Here is a 19,748-nt window from a genome sequence, read left to right as displayed (position 1 = left end):
TATTTCTTAAACTATTTATTAAGAACAAGAAGTAAATAAATTATATTTATCCTGTCAACTAATTAGCCTAGAGTCTACTGGTCGAAGCGTGAGTCAGAACTGAAGTATCCTCCGTACTCGGCACCGATGGTTGGTGGCGATTCATCGCGGTGGTTTTGATGTTACAACTCGTATGATTCCTACATTATGTGTTACGAAGAATTATTGAATTTACGGCGATCGCTTTGATGGTCTTTGTGTTGTATTAGGATGCTCGAGTAAGGTGTTACGAGAATTCTTGATTGTGGTACGTCGATGGGAAATATGTTACGAAAAGTATACATCGCTGAGTTATCAATACTCTAGTCTAGTGCAATTATAACAAACATGAGTTTTGTATTTCATTTGTATTTTTGTTTTGTTATTTAATTATTTTATAAATTGTAAGATTATTATTTTTTTTTAATAATTTCTGCTTCGAACTCCTTAATATATCATAATAGGAACTAGTTATGATAAATATAGTGCAAATATAATTTTTGAAATGAATATTATACATATAAATCTATAAGCAATTGTACCAAAGTATAATAATGCATTGTTTTAATATTGATTAAATCGTCGCCATCAACCATGTTGAATTATTGAATATGCATAATCTTATTCCGTCAAACCTTAAGCCTAGCTTTACTGATCAAATTGTCTATAAATCACCTCGTGTATCGGATGTAAATCAGCTACAACCGTCAAACCGCGTAGAAGTATGGTTAAGGTTCCAAACCTTGTACACAAGAAGGAAGGCCTTAGCCCAGCACTGGCTATTACTCAACACTATTATCGTATTAAACACTAGCTACGCTTCGCGAGTCGGACTATGGCTTATATAAGATGACAGTAATCAACAAACAGATGGAATGTAGCTTGGATCAATCAAATGCCCTAAATATCTTCGACGGGACATACCGATGCTTGTGGTCGTCTCTGACTGACAGATATTTCGTAGACTACAAATTACTGATGTTTAGGTGCCATTTTGTGATTGTTTAATTAATTAGTTAGTTTTATGATTTTAGGAGGTATGTGATGAGTGCTTGTGTTTGTGTGTGTGCACGTGTAACAGTGTGTGTAATATACAGAGTTTAAAAAGCATAGTAAATATTGGACAATTAATTATTATTATTTTTTAGAAAATAGTTTATCCTAATCCTTGCAATACTTAGTTTGTGTCAAAATTGCATTTAATATTGTGTTTCAGAAATTCTTCTTTCATTCTAAAATATATTTTTCAGCATGTTTTGATATAACTAGTATATTTTTTATTTTATGTAGGTATTTGTACATATGTATCTTTTTAAAACTCAATATATAAATAAATAGTAGTTATGCCTATCATATATATATTTAAGTGTTTTAATTATTTATTCTTTACAGCACACCAATACTTAAAACGAAATTTGACATTTGCATTAACAAAAGTTGCACGAGGTACAACAGGTTCTGTCGCTACGATACGATTGCTTAGTTATATTCGTGACGAATAAAAGTCTTGTTATACATAGTATAAGACTTAGAATAGTATATGTATTATACATAGTACACAAATGGAATCCCGCAAATCTCCTGGACACGGCTAAGTCGGTGGCAGATGTGTAACGACTAATTATCTAGTTTGACTAATGAACTCCTTAACAATATTGTATCTACGTGTGTAACTTACGTGTGTGTGCGTATTCGAGTTGTAAATTCACGTGTCTGGCTTATGATAGGTTAAATTAAATTAGAAGGCTTTAGCTCAACTCTTATAAATATATGTTATGCTTGATATGTTTCTATAATAGTCTATCGTTTTTTTTATTAGTTTAAAGTTAGTTTAAATAAGGTAAAGATGCGAACCGTTTCATATTTCCAGCATAGGTATAACTATTTTGGTGTCTTGGTAGGAGTCATCCTCTTGAGTGGATGGCGTGTATATTATACATTTCGTTGCTATACATTATATTATAATAATAAGAAATGTATATTTTATTAATTATTTTTGTTCATATATTATTATTTTTTTGTTTTATTTTTTAATTATAATTTCATTCTATAATTAGCAGCTATAGGACATCCGACGATGGACACAGTTAATTGGTCGTACCAATAAATAATACGAATTTTACAATCACAGGATTCAAATAGATCAAATGAACTACTTGATATTAATGGCGATTAAACGGGAAAATCCTGTTAGCATTCTTGCCGCCATTCCACGCGGTCATGATTTGTTCAGTAAATATTTTTTAAGTTTATTTTTATATAGATAAGGCGTTAATGGTAATAATTCTAATGTACATTAAGATTGCATCTTAGTAGTCATCGTCAAAATAATAGCTATTCGTTCACCGTGAATGTTAAGCTTATCTTTACAACTAAGATGTTATGTATTTTTTTTTGTAACAGTTAGACGGACTGGAAAATGGGCCACCCGATGTTAAGTGGTCACCACCGCCCATAGACATCGGCGTTGTTAGAAATATTAACCATCCCTTACTTCGCCAATGCGCCACCAACCTTGGGAACTAAGATGTTATGTCCCTTGTGCCTGTAGTAACACTGGCTTACTCACCCTACAAACCGGAACACAACAATAACAAGTATTGCTGCTTGGCGGCAGAATATCTGATGAGCGGGTGGTACCTACTCAGACGGTTTTGCGCAAAGTCGTACCACCAAGTAAGTGTCCATATTATTTCAAAAACACCGAAACATACATCCTTCGAATATTAAAGAATACACCATATGATACTATGTTCCGCTGTAATTCACCGTAACTTGCGAAATCCATCTAAAGGGAGTTGTTATAAAATTAGTAATGTCGTTACATTTATATATATACTATGTAAAATTGTATGTGGACGAGAACGGTATGGAATGGTATTGGTAGGCATGTTCTTTTAATATATATATAAATAAATAATTTTATTTCATATAAGATTAGTAACAATATTTCTTACAATACTATGTTAGTAATTTATAAATTTTAGATATTTGTTTAATTAAGATTCTTCCCTTTAGACACTGGTACAAGGCACACAGATATGCGGGCATACCCTAGTGCTTCAGTATAGTGCAGTCACAATTCTCACTAATCGCCTTCATATATAATCTTGTTTGATTGAGATGTTTATGGCAAATCATGTACGGGAAGTGAAGCAGTGGAAACTATTAATAATAAATAATTATTAAGAGTTACGTACTTATAGTAGGTCCGTCATGTGTCATAAGGAGTTACCTACTTACGACACATGAAAAACCTTCATACACTGATATTTTCTTTGGCATACGTAAAAAATCTAATTCATATCTTTTCTTTAAAAAATCCTGGCTTTGAATCGTTTGTTAACGTATAAAAATGACAGTTGTTTTCATGTATTATATAAATTATTCTGTAATGAATGAAACACATCTATACTTACTACTGTCTGTCGCTTTTTCACTACCAAACCAATGAACCGAATTTGATGGAATTTGCTATGAAGCAAACTTGAACTCCAATGAAGGATATAGTCTACTTTTTTGACTAACACGTGACAACCAACCCCTAATACGAGCGACAATTAGTATTCGATAAATTGAAATCTTATTAGTTTAACTAAAATATAATATAATTTTTTTTATGTGTTAATTATTAAATGTGATTTCCACTAATTCGTCTTTGTTCTACGAACGAGCAAATAATTAATGAATCTATAATTGATACAAAAATAACGCAAATAGCGGTAATTAAAACGCTACGTTGCATTTATTCATACGCATAAAGGAGGTTACATATTGCAATTTTATAATCTCTGAAACGGACTTGCAAATTATGTTGTGTATAATTCATTTTGTGTATTCAACTTTAAATAAATATTTAATATCGTTTCACTAGTATTATCTAGCAACTTTGTTGTGTCTGTAATGAATATATCCTGATTAATAAATATAACCGTGGCGAACACGGTGACTTTTTTAAATGTGTCAGGCCAAATACAACATCAACATCACATACATTACTCTGATCCCAATGTAAGTAGCTAAACCACTTGTGTTATGGAAAATCAGAAGTAACGAAGGTACCACATACACCCAGACCCAAGATAACATAGAAAACTAATGAACATTTTCTACATCGACTCGGCCGGGAATCGAACCCGGGATCTCGGAGTGGCGTACCCATGAAAACCGGTGTACATACTACTCGACCACGGAGGTCGTCGACGTATATACGTAGAGTATATTGTAATGTACTTGTGAAAATATAGGAGATCTCTCTGTGCGTTACCTTCATGGTGGAACAGTAATTCGCTATATTATAACGCATAAGTGTTTGTGCAAACAAAGGAGGTCGATCTCTCTCTCTGTCTGTGCCTTACCTTCACGGAGGGAGACTATGCAATATGTTTATTTACCGATACGAACCGATTTATAATTAACATTATGAAATGTATTCATTTCCAAATCTATTAATACCCCCATTATGTATGACTTTAAGGGCTCTAGTTCGTAAATATTATACTGCTGGACAACACAAAATTCACTCCCGGAGACTTCTCGAGAGGAGAGGTTTTTTGCTCAGTATATACAAACTTTTACTTACTTGAAGTTATCATATTAGATACTATTTTTGGCAATTCGTAATTCACAATTTCTTCAGAATGCTTCCCGCTTTTACACACGCAGACGGAAACACAGAGAAACATATATTTGTATCCATTAAGCACAGATATAATCCTGTTACAATTGCTTATACAACATACACTCTGATTATTTACTGATCGATTTGTCCATATTTTGATGTTCGGATCCAACGATGCGTAAGGCGTCATAATTGAAAATAATCCCAGTTTTAAATCGTAAATTGAAAACCAAAAGCTCTGACGGCGAGCGAGTGTATTCATAACGATAACTTCGTTTGATATTTAATTTAATTTCTATAATAAACGCGCGTCTGGGCTTTGGGACATATACAATAATTGGTAAAAACTACATTTTTCTCTGATTATCTATTAGTTCATCAGTCTAGGTGAGTTTATTTTTGTTTAAAAGTAAAATTGGATTTTGATTTTTTTTTTAATAATCAAGAATGGATGTAATACCACTCTGTTTGACTGGGAAATGGGTCGTCTTATGGTTAATAGTCACTAACCCCATAGATATTGGCATTTTAAGAAATAATAACCATCCCTTCCATAGCCGATGCGCCACCAATCTTGGGACCTAGGACCTCATGTTCCTTGTGTCTGTCGTAACATTTGCTCCAGACCGGAACTGAACAATATTAGGTGTGGGTTGTATTTAATATCTCCACAATTCTGAATTTATAACATTTGAAAAAGAAATTAACTAAATTTAATTAATTAAATGAAATTAAAAATGTATTAATTATGTTTAATGGATACTACTTCTGTGACAAAACAGGGCCCAATTTTGACAATTAAATATGTAATAAAAATATTTATTTTTATTAGTGGTTGGTGCAACAAACACAAACAACATATAAAATATAAGCAGCAATACTTGGTATTGTTGTGTTCTAGTTAGAAGAGTGAGTGGGCCAGTGTAATCACAGGCATAAGGGACATAACATCTTAGTTCCCAAGGTTGGTGGCGCATAGGTGATGTAAGGAATGGTTAATATTTCTGATAGCGCCTTTGTGTATGGGCGGTGGTGACCACTTACCATCAGGTCGCCCATATGCGCGTCCGCCAACCAAAGCCATAAAAAAAATTGCAATCGAAAGCTGATCAACCGATAGAGCTAAAACAAATTTAGGTAAGGTAGGTATGTAATCCAAACTTTACATACCTACCTTCTACCGTACCGATTAAAAAAATAGTGCACATTTTCTTGACATCCTGTGATGTTCGATAACTGTGATGTTATTGAAACTGTAACTAGTTAATAATTAAAAAAACTCAAAGTATGTTTTACATTTATCATATCTCCTTTGAAGTTTTATATAGAAATGACAGAGACTGTCATGAGAAATGACGTAAAAGATTTCGCTTTCCTTTATGTTTATTTACAGGAAATGATTACAAATTCACTGTACATAACTACATCGCGCGTTCCTTGTCACGTGCGGCAAAGGGGTATATTTTTATGGAATACGTAATTCTGTTTGACTTCATACGCGGTGTCCATATTTGCCGAAGACTTCACGTCCCACATGCAAAGAGCATGAACTATTTCCAATAACTTCAGGATGTACGAACAATGTTTCCGATTTTAAAGATAATACTAATGTATCTATAGATTTTGAATGTAACATGAGCCTTTAAAAGTATACCTAATAAACCTAATTCATTTTTACATTTATGATTACGTAGACATAAATATTCATAGATTTATTGCGAACAATTCTCAATAGAATAAAAAACGTATCAAGTTCGAGATGTATGATAAAATAATGATAATTTGCTTTATTAAATATTTTTTATATTATAATGATAAACAAAAAGTCTAGACGTTTAATAGCGACTTGACTAAGATTTGGCAGGCAATGGAAACATGCTCGTCTATAACGAAACAGTTCTTAGCAAATAGAGGGAGACATCGACTGATAGAAAAATTTCTCGAGAGCCTTTCACCTACGACCGACAGACTGCTCGTTTAATAGTCCACGACTTACGTCATAAAGTTTTAACGCGAAAAGTATTAGCACTGTTATTTAATATTTATTAAACATTTAAATTTTATAGGTAAAGTCGAAGTCTTTTATAATTTTTATCGATCGAGCAATTTGAAACTCGTCATCCATTTGTGGACATATTCTTTAATGAAAATTTGCTCGTATAATACATTTTTATAAATGATGTCTATAATTACAATTATTCTATTAAGAGCCTTAGCTCAGTAAAAATACTGGTAGTTATGTTGCGGTGTAACACTACAAAAATAATACGAGATATAAAATAATTATTTTCAACAGATATGCCATAAAAATTAAATTAAATAATAATACGATTTTCTTCATTTAGACCACACTTTACTCGCAATGGTATGCGAATAATTCTCTATTGTTATTTGTTTTGAATTTCTTGTTTATTGTCGTCAGAAGATGATGTTGTTTAAATGTTTTGCTCTTTAAACTTAAGAATTATGAGAATCACATCATTTAGTGTTTCATTACGACGTGCTGAGATAGCACTGAAATGTATTTATATTTGAAAATAGGATATTTTATTAAGTTATTTTTTCTCATTACATTCTTGGGTTTATTCACATATACAATACTGACTTTTTACACATTCCAAACGGCATATTCGAATATGTCACAATTGGAATTGAATCAAAATAATATTGAAATATTTCCAAATCCTGAAGTAAAACAGCAAGATTTAAGAACAGACAAATTTAAGAGTCTGAAGTATGTATTATTGTGGACAAGTTATAGCAATTATATTGAAAATATAATTGGTGAGGGACAGAGTCCATTTTTTGAAAACAGATGCACTTATACCAATTGCTTTTTGACTGCCGACAAGTATCTGCTAAACGAAGACTATACTAAATTTGATGCGGTTATTTTTGATGTTCATCACCTGCAAATCTGGGATGTGAATAACTTACCCATATCGAGATCTCTTCACCAGAAATATATTTTCTATGGAAAAGAATCATCCGAAGATTTTCCAATTTGCAGTGCCTATGCCAATAAGTATTTTAACTGGACTTGGTCTTATAAACTAGATTCGGATATTGTCAGTCCATTTATTGAAGTAAAAGATTTAGAAGGTAATGTTGTAGCTCCTAAACTAACCGTTAATTGGGAATCTAAAATGTCAATTATATCAGAAGTTGTAAAAGAGCAGTTAAAACAAAAGAAAAAAGCAATAGCTTGGATAAATAAAAAATGTCAAACCAGAGATAATAGGCTGGTATTTGCAAAACGCTTACAGATTGCCTTTAAACAGAGCTCATTAGATTTTGATATATACGGCTGCGGGAAATTAGATTGCTCAAGAAAATCTTGCTTAGAAACAATTAAACGAGATTATTATTTTTATTTCTCTCCTGAAGATAGTAATATGGAAGATTATGTATCGGCAGAAGTGATAACTGCTTATAATCAATTTGCAGTACCAATTGTCTATGGAGGAGCAAATTATAGCAAGTAAGAATATAATATATAACTTTACTTTATGGTAGGGCTTGTGCAAGCTAGCCTGGGTAGGTATAACCCACTTATCAGATGTTCCTTACTCAGGCACAACGGACACAACATCTTACCTTGCAAAGGTTGTGGTGCATTAGCGACGTAAGGAAAGTTTTCTAAGTAATATTTTCTACAATACTAATGTCAATTGTGGGCAGTGAGCACTTATCACCAGGGGACCCAGGTCATCTGTCAGCCATGACCATATTAAAAAAAACATGTAGGTGGCAGATGAATGGCCTAATTTATTAGTAGTTATATCTACCAATAGACTGGTATTATAAAAAGTGTAAACTATTCCTTAATTATCTTTATGACGAAATATCCATTTTGCCATAAATATTAGTGTACCGGTTAACTCGCTTTTAAGCTAGTTAGCGAGTTTGGACCATGTTTAAAACAAGCAATTTCTTTGTTCGAACTAAATTGATGTTAGAATTTAAATATATTTTATTTCGCAGATTTCTTCCAGAAGCTTCTTACATAAATGCGGGTACCACTTCTATAGACAAACTAGTAGCGTTAGTGGAGTACATTATACGGAATCCAAATATATATTATAATTTTCATCGCTGGCGAAACCATTACGTTATTAGTGAAACTGAAAAGTTTAACGGGATTTGTGAAGTTTGTGAATATCTTAATGACCTAAGCAAGTTTGGCGTTGTTAGTATTAAGACTAACTTTAGAAGGTGGTGGTACACACGCCCCTTATTTGAAAGATGCTTTCCAAAAAGTCATAAAAGTCCCGATGTTTTGTCGTATGTAAATAACTCAAGACGCTCTTTACATTGATACTAAGAATAAATTTGTATTGATATTTAAATTAATTAATATTTGAGCTAATTTAATAACAATTTAATTTCTTTTATAATTTGTATTAATAAATTTATTTGAGATAAATGAAATTTCACTAATGGACGGCTTAAGATGGTAACGGCATTGCTTCTCGGAATGGCGAGGCACAGTCCTGAAACTTGGTATGGTATTTGTATCACCCTACAAATCTAGTAAAAAGATCTTTATGTTGGATTAACCTTGTACCATTAGAACATGAAAATACCTATTTAAATAATGTACTAACACCGAAGTCACAATAAAGATTTTTTTTGTAATAATAAATAAATTAAACGTTCCTGCTTTCACTTATTTTATTTTAATCGAGTATTGAGATTGTAATTTCTTTTTTGGTTTTATACTTATTTTTATTAATTCTATTTAAATTAGATAAAGACGCGAACCGTTTGACATTTTCCAAGCAGCGCTTACAATTTTTTCTTTTCAGTAACATAACAATAGAAATTGTGAGTCTATTGACACCTTTTCATCTATAATAGCTATTCCAAAGGTTAAAGTAACAAAATATGTTACTTATACTTTTATTTTTTAGTATAGGTTATTGGTATGAAAAAGTTTTTAGTAGTGACGTGAAACATCTAACCTCTCAGCGTGCATGACATAAGTGAACGTTATGCAAATTGGCAACACAGCCGTATAATATGAGTCGTAGTAATATGAGTCGGTCTTACCCCCTAAGTGCGACACTAAACATTTTACATCTATAAATAATATTGAAAATTTTCTCTGCCTATGACAATGTGTCGTGCCTTGTTAACTCTCTTGCATGTATACATAGTTGTCGCCTGACGGCGGCGACAGTGTTGCCAACTTTGGAGTTTTCCTTTAAATTTTGGTATAAGCTAGGTGAAAAGGGGTGTTTTTAGGGGCCATATTTTAGAGGTTTTTTTTTACAAAGAAATCTTCTTTAGAGGAATCTTAAAGAGACGACATGTTTCACGGGGCATAGATTTAAAGTTTATTTAAAAAATTAGGAATAATTAACTCTTCAGTTCAATTTAATCGGGTCAATTCCAAGTTGACTGCTACTTGCTCTCATTACAACCAATTTCAAGCGATGTGATAGAATTACTTTCTGTAAAGGTTTGTAAACTGATCACATGAATAGGTGCGCAAAAAAAATCATAGTCGATGTCAGTGGTCACCCATCCCGTGTTGCATCCGTGTTTATGTGAGAGTCTATACAAGTCAATACGCCGATTCAAGTCGAAAGTGTATAGTGAATGGCGACGCCCGGTCAGGGCACGGTCGCTGTGCCATATGAGAGCTCTCTTAATAGTTCATACCGTGTTTGTGTGAAAAGGCACTAATACATAATACTTTGTTTACATATTATATTACTTTGACAATAAAAAAATATCTGTCAAGAATCTCGAATCGGTCACTTGTATATATGCTTACAAATGAAATTATATTAAAGGTTCACGTTGAACAAAATTGAAAAAAGATGTTTAGTAACGATATTATTTCCTATAAAACTTAAAGTCGATATGCATAGGAATGATTTTTATTTATAAATGTGCGGACTACGATCATTAACCATTATGAAGAATAAATAAATTGAGATGAATATGTTTTCCGAAGTTTTATTTATTAACATTGAACATGGGTTCTTTTTTCGTAACGTATGCACCATTGAGTATGTAAATAATTACCTAAAAACTACTAAATATAACTTGGCAATGGCACTTTAACTTTATTTTAGTTTATAGGTCGGACCAGTCATATCATATCAGTGCATATTTTAAGATAGCTTAACATGCTGATGTATTCGGAAAGATAATTATCAGTTCGGATAATTTACAAGAAACGTCAAAACAATAAGAAATCCAATAAATCCGAAAATATTATATGAGAGATTTGTAGATTTCTAAAATGTACGCAAAGTAAATGTTTACATAGCATTTTGGATCGGTGGTTACGGTCTAGTATTGGAAATATTGTGAGGTATTCAAAATAAATAAGTGATAAACTACCTGTTATATGTCACATATGGGTTGGTGAACGTTACTACATCATTGGTTAAAAATACCTCGAAATAAAATCCTTATTTTACTCGTAAGACGTCAGGACGAGCATTGTGATAAAAACAGGTAAAAGAAAACAATCTAAATTTAAAGACCTTACAACCAACCACAACATGCAACCAACAAGCAACCAATCAACAAATAACAAACAAATGAAGTGCTTTCAGAATAACAGATGAAAAGAATCATACTGTCATCCAAAAACAAATATCAGGTTAAGAATAACAAATCAGAATTCAGTAGGACAGGCGCTTCGAGTGACTAGTTAGCATATCGCAGAGATCGCCTGCTCGCATATTCAGCAGCCCTTTGTTCCTGACCCCACTTCACTTCTCCCCTCCGCTATGCAAAACAGCTCTGTATTGGCGATTGTGAAGAGAACTCAGTACGTTCTTGAAGTCGAATAGTTCTGCGAGTTTGAAGGAGCCCTGAACATTTTTAGATGATAATGACTTTGTGATGGTAATGAGACGTTTTTAGATGTTAATCAGTTTAATTTAACTGTGAGGTATACGGAATTGCCTTTATCTAGTCATGACGTCACTGAATATGACTATGAAATGAAATATAAATATGAAATGGCAATGGTTATTCCATGTTTTTAATTAATATTTTGTAAGTTGATAATTTTTGTAAGAATATACACGAACTATTTATATTTTTGTATTTGTACTTTCTACTTAAGTATATACGTAACTTTAATTTTAATTTAGTTTCCATCGTGTTGAGTATGGATATACTGGTGACACGAGCGGTTAGCTGTGTGTGTCACTGACCCATCACTTGTTCCACTTTGTGTTGCTGCGTTCCGGCTTGAAGGGTAAAATGTAATTACAGCACGAACGTATAACATTTTAGATCCCATGGATGACGGTACATTGAATGTAGAAGGTGTGGACTTTTGCAGTGCGTGTCTAGGAACGAACATTCTACTTATTAAGAAAAAGAAAACATCATTTTTATAATAATATAATAGCAAAAAACTAAATCTAAATGTACTTTATACAAGTAGGCTCTTAGAATATTGAAACGTATTATTTTTACGATACGAAGCTCATTTTGTTATAAAACTCACACACAAATTTAACACAATTTAATTTTTTAATAAAATAAACATTGTACAAAAAGCTTCGGTGTGTGTGAAGTTTATTTCAAGCAACTTCATAATTTAGTTCTCATGTCTCCCTATGTGTGCGCGTCATAAAAATTCTAATCATTTTTCCATATACGCCCAAGGAAGTAGAACTTCAAAAACTGTTTTCGTCTTCCACTAGCGCTTTTATTTTCAAAACTGTAATCAACAATTACATTAATAATATACGATAGTAATTTTATTTTAATATGTTGACTAGCAGGCTTACCTACTTTAGGGGCCCAGGTGCACCATACAGTCTTACCATAGCCACGCCACCGCTCCTTAGGGATGTGGGGATGCTTTCATTGGTGGTTTGATTTCCCTGCCACTGTAAGAATGTCTGATAAATCCCATAATCAGCTCTTTGAACAGCAACCAGACGAGATGGAGTGGAGTGGTACTAGCTGAGTAGAATAGTGCCACGTTCTACTCAGCCAGTATACCCCACCTCGTCTACAAGAATCGATCATATTTTAGCATATTGAGCCGTTCATCTCATTAACTATATCGATTCAAGTTCAGTTTCCGTCTTCACTATGCAAAATAGCTCGAGTCAACGAATAAAGCGTAGTAAGCGCTGTTTTTTAAAAAACCGATTACTAGGAAGTTTTCAAAGCTGATGCTGGTAATTTTTTCTACACTGTATTATTTTAATTATAATAGATAATGTTTAATAGTTTGTTTTAAATCAAGAAGCCCGATATACCCGATATTATTAACATACGGGTATGTTAACCCATGACCCAATGTAATTCTTGACTTATCAAATTTAATGGGGAAAAATGAGTTTATCAGAAAAAAAAGACCGATACTTACTGTAGTTGCATATGATGTTTGACATTTCGTCTTAGTAATAAGCAAAATTAATATTATATTATTTCGGAAAATGGGATAGAACGTGCGCTCATTGGTTAAAAAAAATCCGTTCCTTTTTACGAAATCACTCGAACAGATTACAGGAAAACAAGGGGAAAGATGTTACACATTAAAAAAAATTGCAAATAAAATACCAGAACTGATACCACGGGCCACTGACTTTTCGTAGTTATTTCTGTATTCATTAGTAATTTTCCGCTGACTTCAACTGTGATTTTGTCTTGGAAATGCTTGAAATATGGAATAAAGGCTGTGGTTGACTCTTATCTAGCTTAATCTGATGTTATTATTATTAAGATTGTTGTAAACTACATATTCTTAGTTTTTAAGTTGAAGGAAAATTCAGTTTAACTTAAGTACATCTATCTCCTATTTCTAAGATTTACGGTGAAGTTGGAAAAAACCTTAAAATTGCGTTATTATTTGTACTTCGAAACATACGACATACATGAATTATACACTTTTTTTATGTTATAGGGGGCAAACGAGTAGGAGCTTCACCTGATGGAAAGTGATTACCACCGCCCATGGACATCTGCAACACAAGGGGGGTTGCAGGTGCGTTGCCGGCCTTTTAGGAAGGAGTACGCTCTTTTTTTGAAGGTTCCCAAGTCGTATCGGTTCGGAAAAACCGCCGGCGAAAGCTGGTTCCACAGAGTGGTTGTGCGAGGCAGAAAATGTCTTAAAAATCGCGCTGTTGTGGATTTTTGGACATCTAGGTGATGCGGGTGAAATTTAGAATTTTGACGAGATGTCCGAAGGTGAATTTCAGCTACCGGGATTAATCCAAACAATTCCTCGGAACATTCAACATGGAATATTTGGTAGAAGATGCAGAGTGATCCAACATCTCTACGCAGTGCCAAAGGATCGAGCAGATCAGAAAGGGCTTGATCGTCGATAATTCGAGCTGCTCTACGTTGTATACGGTCAAATGGAAGGAGCTGGTACTGGGGAGCACCCGCCCAGAGGTGAGAGCAGTACTCCATGTGAGGCCGAATTTGCGCCTTGTATAGTCTTAGGCGATGGGCCGACGTGAAATATTGTCTTGCCTTGCTGATCACACCGAGCTTTTTTGATGCCAATTTGGCTTTGCCTTCCAATTGACCGCGGAACTGAACGAGGCTCGAAATATCGACGCCAAGTATTCCGATACTAGCTATGGCGGCTAACGGAATGTTCTCAAATCGTGGAGATACGACGAATGGTGTTTTTTTGGCGGTTAATGCGCATACTTGCATCTTTTTGGGGTTGGAATGGACTAGGTTTAGCCGGCCCAAGTTCGAGACTTTGTTTAACGAAGACTCGATTTCAGACACAAGTTTGTTCCGGTTTTCTTCGACGTTTTCCCGAGAAATATTAGCACGGCCAGTGTATGAGGTGTCTACGGTACTGTCGTGTGCATAGCTGTGAATGTTACTGATTTGCAACAAGTCATTGATATGCAGAAGAAACAGAGTGGGTGATATAACGCAGCCTTGTGGAACACCAGCATCGACGAATTTTTGGTCGGAGCATGCACCGTCGACAACGACCTTGATGCTCCGATCTGTCAAAAAGCTGGTAATCCAATTGCATAATTTCCCGGGAAGCCCATAGGAAGGAAGCTTCGAAAGAAGCGCTTTGTGCCACACGCGATTGAAGGCCTTCGCTATGTCCAAACTGGCTCCGAATGCCTCCCCCTTGCTCTCAACTGCTTCCGCCATTTATGAGTAAGGTAAACTAGAAGATCACCGGCTGAGCGACTCCGACGGAAACCGTACTGGTGGTCACTAATCAGCTGGTACTCCTCTAGATACCGCAGGAGCTGGCAGTTTACAATGGATTCCATTACCTTGGAGAACAAGGGGGTGATGGCTATAGGCCTAAATTTGGACGGGTCTGAGCGGTTACCCTATTTCGGATGCACCAAAGCAGTCTTCCAGGAGATCGGGACGACGCCTACTGCGTAGGATTGCCGGAAAACACGGACCGGTGCCAACTCGGGAGTACATGTCCGTAGCACGATTGGAGGGATGCCATCGGGTCCACCCGACTTATGTATGTCCAAGGAAAGAAGTGCTTTACGAACTGCACTTTGCCGGAATTTATCGTTGGTGGTGACTTTCCTTGGTCATCCAGAGTCGAATTCGACGCGAAGAGAGTGCCTAAAAGATCAGCTTTCCACTTCGCGGTATGGGCCAATGACTCACCGTCCTTGTGCAGAGATGGAAAGGAAGGCTGACAGAAATTCCCTAAAACAGCCTTAGCAAGAGACCAGAACGCACGTATTCCTGAAGGGAGGCGCACCAATCTCTCGCCAGTTCTTCCAATGTACTCCGTCTTCACTTGAGCAATCACGTTTTTGAAGGACCTAGAGGCAGAGTTATATTCCTTTCTGAATGCGCTGGTCTTTACATCACAAGACGCAGATGTGTTAGCCCAGTCTTGGTAACGTTCCCATTTTCGGCGTGAGGCCGTTTTGCAGAAACGACCAAACCAGGGCTGGGACTTGCCACCGATGGGCACCGCAGAATATGGAATGAACAGTTCAATACCCTGAAGGAACAGAGTCAGCAATAACGCTCGGATCATTCGGCGAGAAACAAACCTGCCCCCATGGGTAGGATGCAAAGAAGGACCGCATCCCATCCCAGTCTGCTCACTTGTAGTGCCACACGGGGCGGCAGCCCACGAAACGAGGTCGTGAGTATCGTGCAACCGGCACTGTACTCCGAACGAGACAATGGTCCGACGAGCCCAGAGAAGGATCGACGATAACCTGATAGCTATCCGGATGGGAAGTCAGCAGAAGGTCCAACAGGGAAGGTGTATGATCCTCCACGTCTGGTATTCGCGTTGGCGAGGTGACCAGTTGTGTCAAATCATATGCTAAAGCGAAGTCGAGGACAGATCTACCCGCATGATCGGTAGTGCGTGATCGAAGCCATTCGGCATGGTGGGCATTAAAATCGCCAAGAATTACGATCTCTGCGGATGGGATCTGCTGCAGCACGGAATCTGTAGCCATTTGGACGTGCTCGACCAGTCGGTCGGTTTCGGCATTACCGCTATGGGACCTATAAAGGCACGCGTAGATTCGCGGATGGTCGTCGCAATCTACACGCAGCCAGATAATCGATAGGTCCTGCCCTTCAAGGCTGCAAAAATGCCCCCCCCCCCAGAATTCGGAGGGCAGCCTGGGTATCCCTGCTCAGGTGGTGTATGTCCTAAGCATGGATGCCCAGAGGGGGATTTCCACCGCAGTCGCTGATGGTACCCTCCTGGGGTAATGTAACCAAATTCTGCATAACCATCATGTTTGGGGGGGGATCGGTCCTCCGGGACTCTCACATACCAGACGAAACGCGGTAGCATAGCTACCACTTTACGCCGGTTTTAAGTGTGAGAGTGGTACTTCCCCGGGCGTGCCGGCCCATTCGGCTGCAACCCGAAGGTATGCAGTGTGGCACTACCACTTGCAAACACATATTTTTTCATTTTCAAAATTAATCATACCTAATTAGATTACCTGATTCCGTCCCCAATTTTACTCAATGGGCTATTTTTAATAATTATTAGGTATCTTCTTCCAAAACACTTTTATATAGCTGTTTGTAAAATTTCATCAAAACCAGTTTAGTGGTTTAACTGAAATGTAACATATAGAGTTTTGTGTTCATAATATTAGTATACATAATTGCATTTCATATGAATATTCTAAAGACATTAAGCATTCCTTAACGTGTCTATTACGTGTGGTCACTTGCATAAATAACTTCATGAATCTGAAATATTAATATAGAAATGTACATTAACGCTTAATCCGTTGCGGGATAGACCTGATGTTCTATTCACAAATTCTATTTGCAAAATGATTAGACGTATACGTACTACGTACATGTAATCAAGTCGCTTGATGAATATTCGAGAAGCTTGACAACACTCCACAGAGGGCGCCACTGAGCGAACTTTGAATTATGCTTGGTCAGGTTGTTGAGTTGCGATGGTAATTATTATGTATATTCATGTCAGTTCTTTCCAACCCTGACACAGAAATCTTATAGCCCATTTCTGTATAGTCATTGTCTGACTTGGAGTTCTTTTAATTATATGTAAATATGTTCGATAGCGTTTCGGAGAGGACGAGGTGGAATATGAATTATTCGTTAGTTAAAGATGTTGACATCGTACTTTACATCTTAGAGATATTCTGAGGTTACATTTAAAATTCTCACTGAAGTCGTCTTTGGTGAATTTATATTACGAATCTATTGTAAGAATGAGATTTTGTTTTTCTTTTGTGGGATTTAAATTATTTAATATATAATATATTTTAATTATTAAGTACGACTTGGTGGCAGGGCTTTTTGCCCGTCTGGGTATGTACCACCCGCTCAACGTATACTTCCACCAAGCAGCAATACTTGGTATTATTGTGTTCCCGTTTAAAAGGTGAGTGAGCCAGTGTTATTACAGGTATAAGGACCATAACATTTCAATTACTAAAGTCGCTGACACATTAGCGATGCAAGAAATGGTTAAATTATTTTTCGGCGCAAATGTCTATGGATAGTGTTGACTATTTACCATCAGGTGGTCCAGGGGCACGGTTCGTCAGCCTAAGCCAATAAAAAGTCATTGCCTTAATATATCTTACAAAAACGGAAATTGTCATTTACTCTTTGTTATTGGTGATACAAACGTTATTACCACATGTATGATTTGCATTTAATAAGCAAAGGCAATGTCATAACTAAACATTAACTTTAAAAAAACATTGATAAATAAGGCCTTACTCAATACAAGATTATATTAATGACAAAAAAGCGTGGACTCTATCCAGAATACATATAAATATAATTGTATTTTTTTATTATTATAATAAAGTAGTGGAAAAGAGTAACTACTGAGTTTCTTGCCGGTTATTTTTGGCAGAATCTACTTTACGAGCTGGTGTTAGTTTTACATTTAATTTAAAACTGTAACAAAACGATTCTAAAGTGGTTTTATGCCTACTTGAATAAAGAAAATTGTTCTTTTTTTATATTACACAACTAAATTGTAAAAGTGCTGAATGTGCTTCATTCTATTGTAAGAAAATATTAGAAAGTAACCATGTAATGATTGCAATTCTTTCGAAACACACTGATATTAAGGATATTGAAGTTTGAAATTTTTCTTTGGTGTCGGCGTACTTTCACCCCATCTTTTTCACTAAATTTATTTTCATATTCAAAAATAATAACATTATAAATTTAGTAACTGCTTTGTTGGGCTTTTAGAATTATATTTTTTTAATAAATCTTTATTAAAGTATCAAGATCTTTTAGTCGTATCTGTGTGTTTTTCGAATCTTTTAAAGACATGATGATATCGATTTCAAATTTACTTAATTCGTGTAAGTGCATAAAGAACAGCCAATACGTTTCCAATAAATACAGTCTTTTTGTAGTAAAAAAGTACCCTCGTCTCGGCGTCAAATTACTCGTTTATAGGGCAGACAATTTTGTCTATGGGCAGGGGTAATCACTTTCCATCAGGAAAAAAAAAATTGTACCCATAACGTTTATTAGCTTCCGATTATAGATAACTTAGGCTTGACCGCATTGACATTTCACTTGTTGGTTAAGTTTTTTGTCTTAGCAATGAGAACCTCTTTATTACCTGTAATAAAAAAATATTTTCTTTCCACGTGTCAGTCTTTACAAGGGTTTAACATCTTAGATCCCGTAGTTGGTAGTGTATTGATGGTATTGAGAGTGATCACTTTTTGTAGTACGAGTCTCTATAGATTAATATGAGCACTTAATCACAGGAGGTCTACTTATCTATAAAACTTAAACAGGAAAAGATACCTATTTAAGTAAGTTTAATATATATTTGCCTATTTGATAAACTAAATATGAATTTAGCGAATCAAAATAATGTTGAATATTTTTTTATCTGATATTATTAATGAACTCAACAAGACGTTAATAGTCTTAATACAAAACATATTTATTCATACAATAAATCAATTAAAATAGTAATTATTTACATAATCGTTTCGCGCACGAAATAGACTGCGTTGTTCAAAGCATTTAACTCGCATATAAAACTTAATGTAACCGAAACCAGTACGTAAACTGCAATCAGGACGCTATTGGATTGCGAGCAATGCGATATATCGGCCGATATGTGTTAACACACCTGATACAACTGCATTGTTCTGTGGACCTTACCATTTGTTTACGATCTCATTTAAATAAACAAAGATAAAGATATGACTAATAACTACATGATAAATTTACATACTACTGTATTGCCAAATTTTCCAAATTTACAAAAATTAAAGAACGCTTGTTTTTTTTATCATTTATTTTAAAGAGGGTTTTTTTTTTAAGAAAATGCCACCCTCATAGTGCTTGCAAAACATTCAACTTAATACATGCTTAATTACATATATTTTTAAGAAGACCATCCACTAATTTGTATAAAGCCTGCGCTGGTTTTGAAGTAGGGTCAGCGAGGACACTATTACATGACCCCACCTCCCCGCAATAATTGATTAAGCGTAAAAACGATATTCTATCAGCCTCGTTCCGAGCGCACTCCATTATTTCATGGTACGTGTCTTCTATGATGTTACATATACTGCAATTAGGTGTAGGCGTTTTACCCATAAGAAAACCAAAGTTATTCAATGGAATGTGACCGGAACGGAGCCGA

This window comes from Vanessa tameamea, chromosome 22, assembly GCF_037043105.1.
Source record: "Vanessa tameamea isolate UH-Manoa-2023 chromosome 22, ilVanTame1 primary haplotype, whole genome shotgun sequence".
NCBI lineage: Eukaryota > Metazoa > Arthropoda > Insecta > Lepidoptera > Nymphalidae > Vanessa > Vanessa tameamea.
This window is presented reverse-complemented; position numbering follows the sequence as displayed.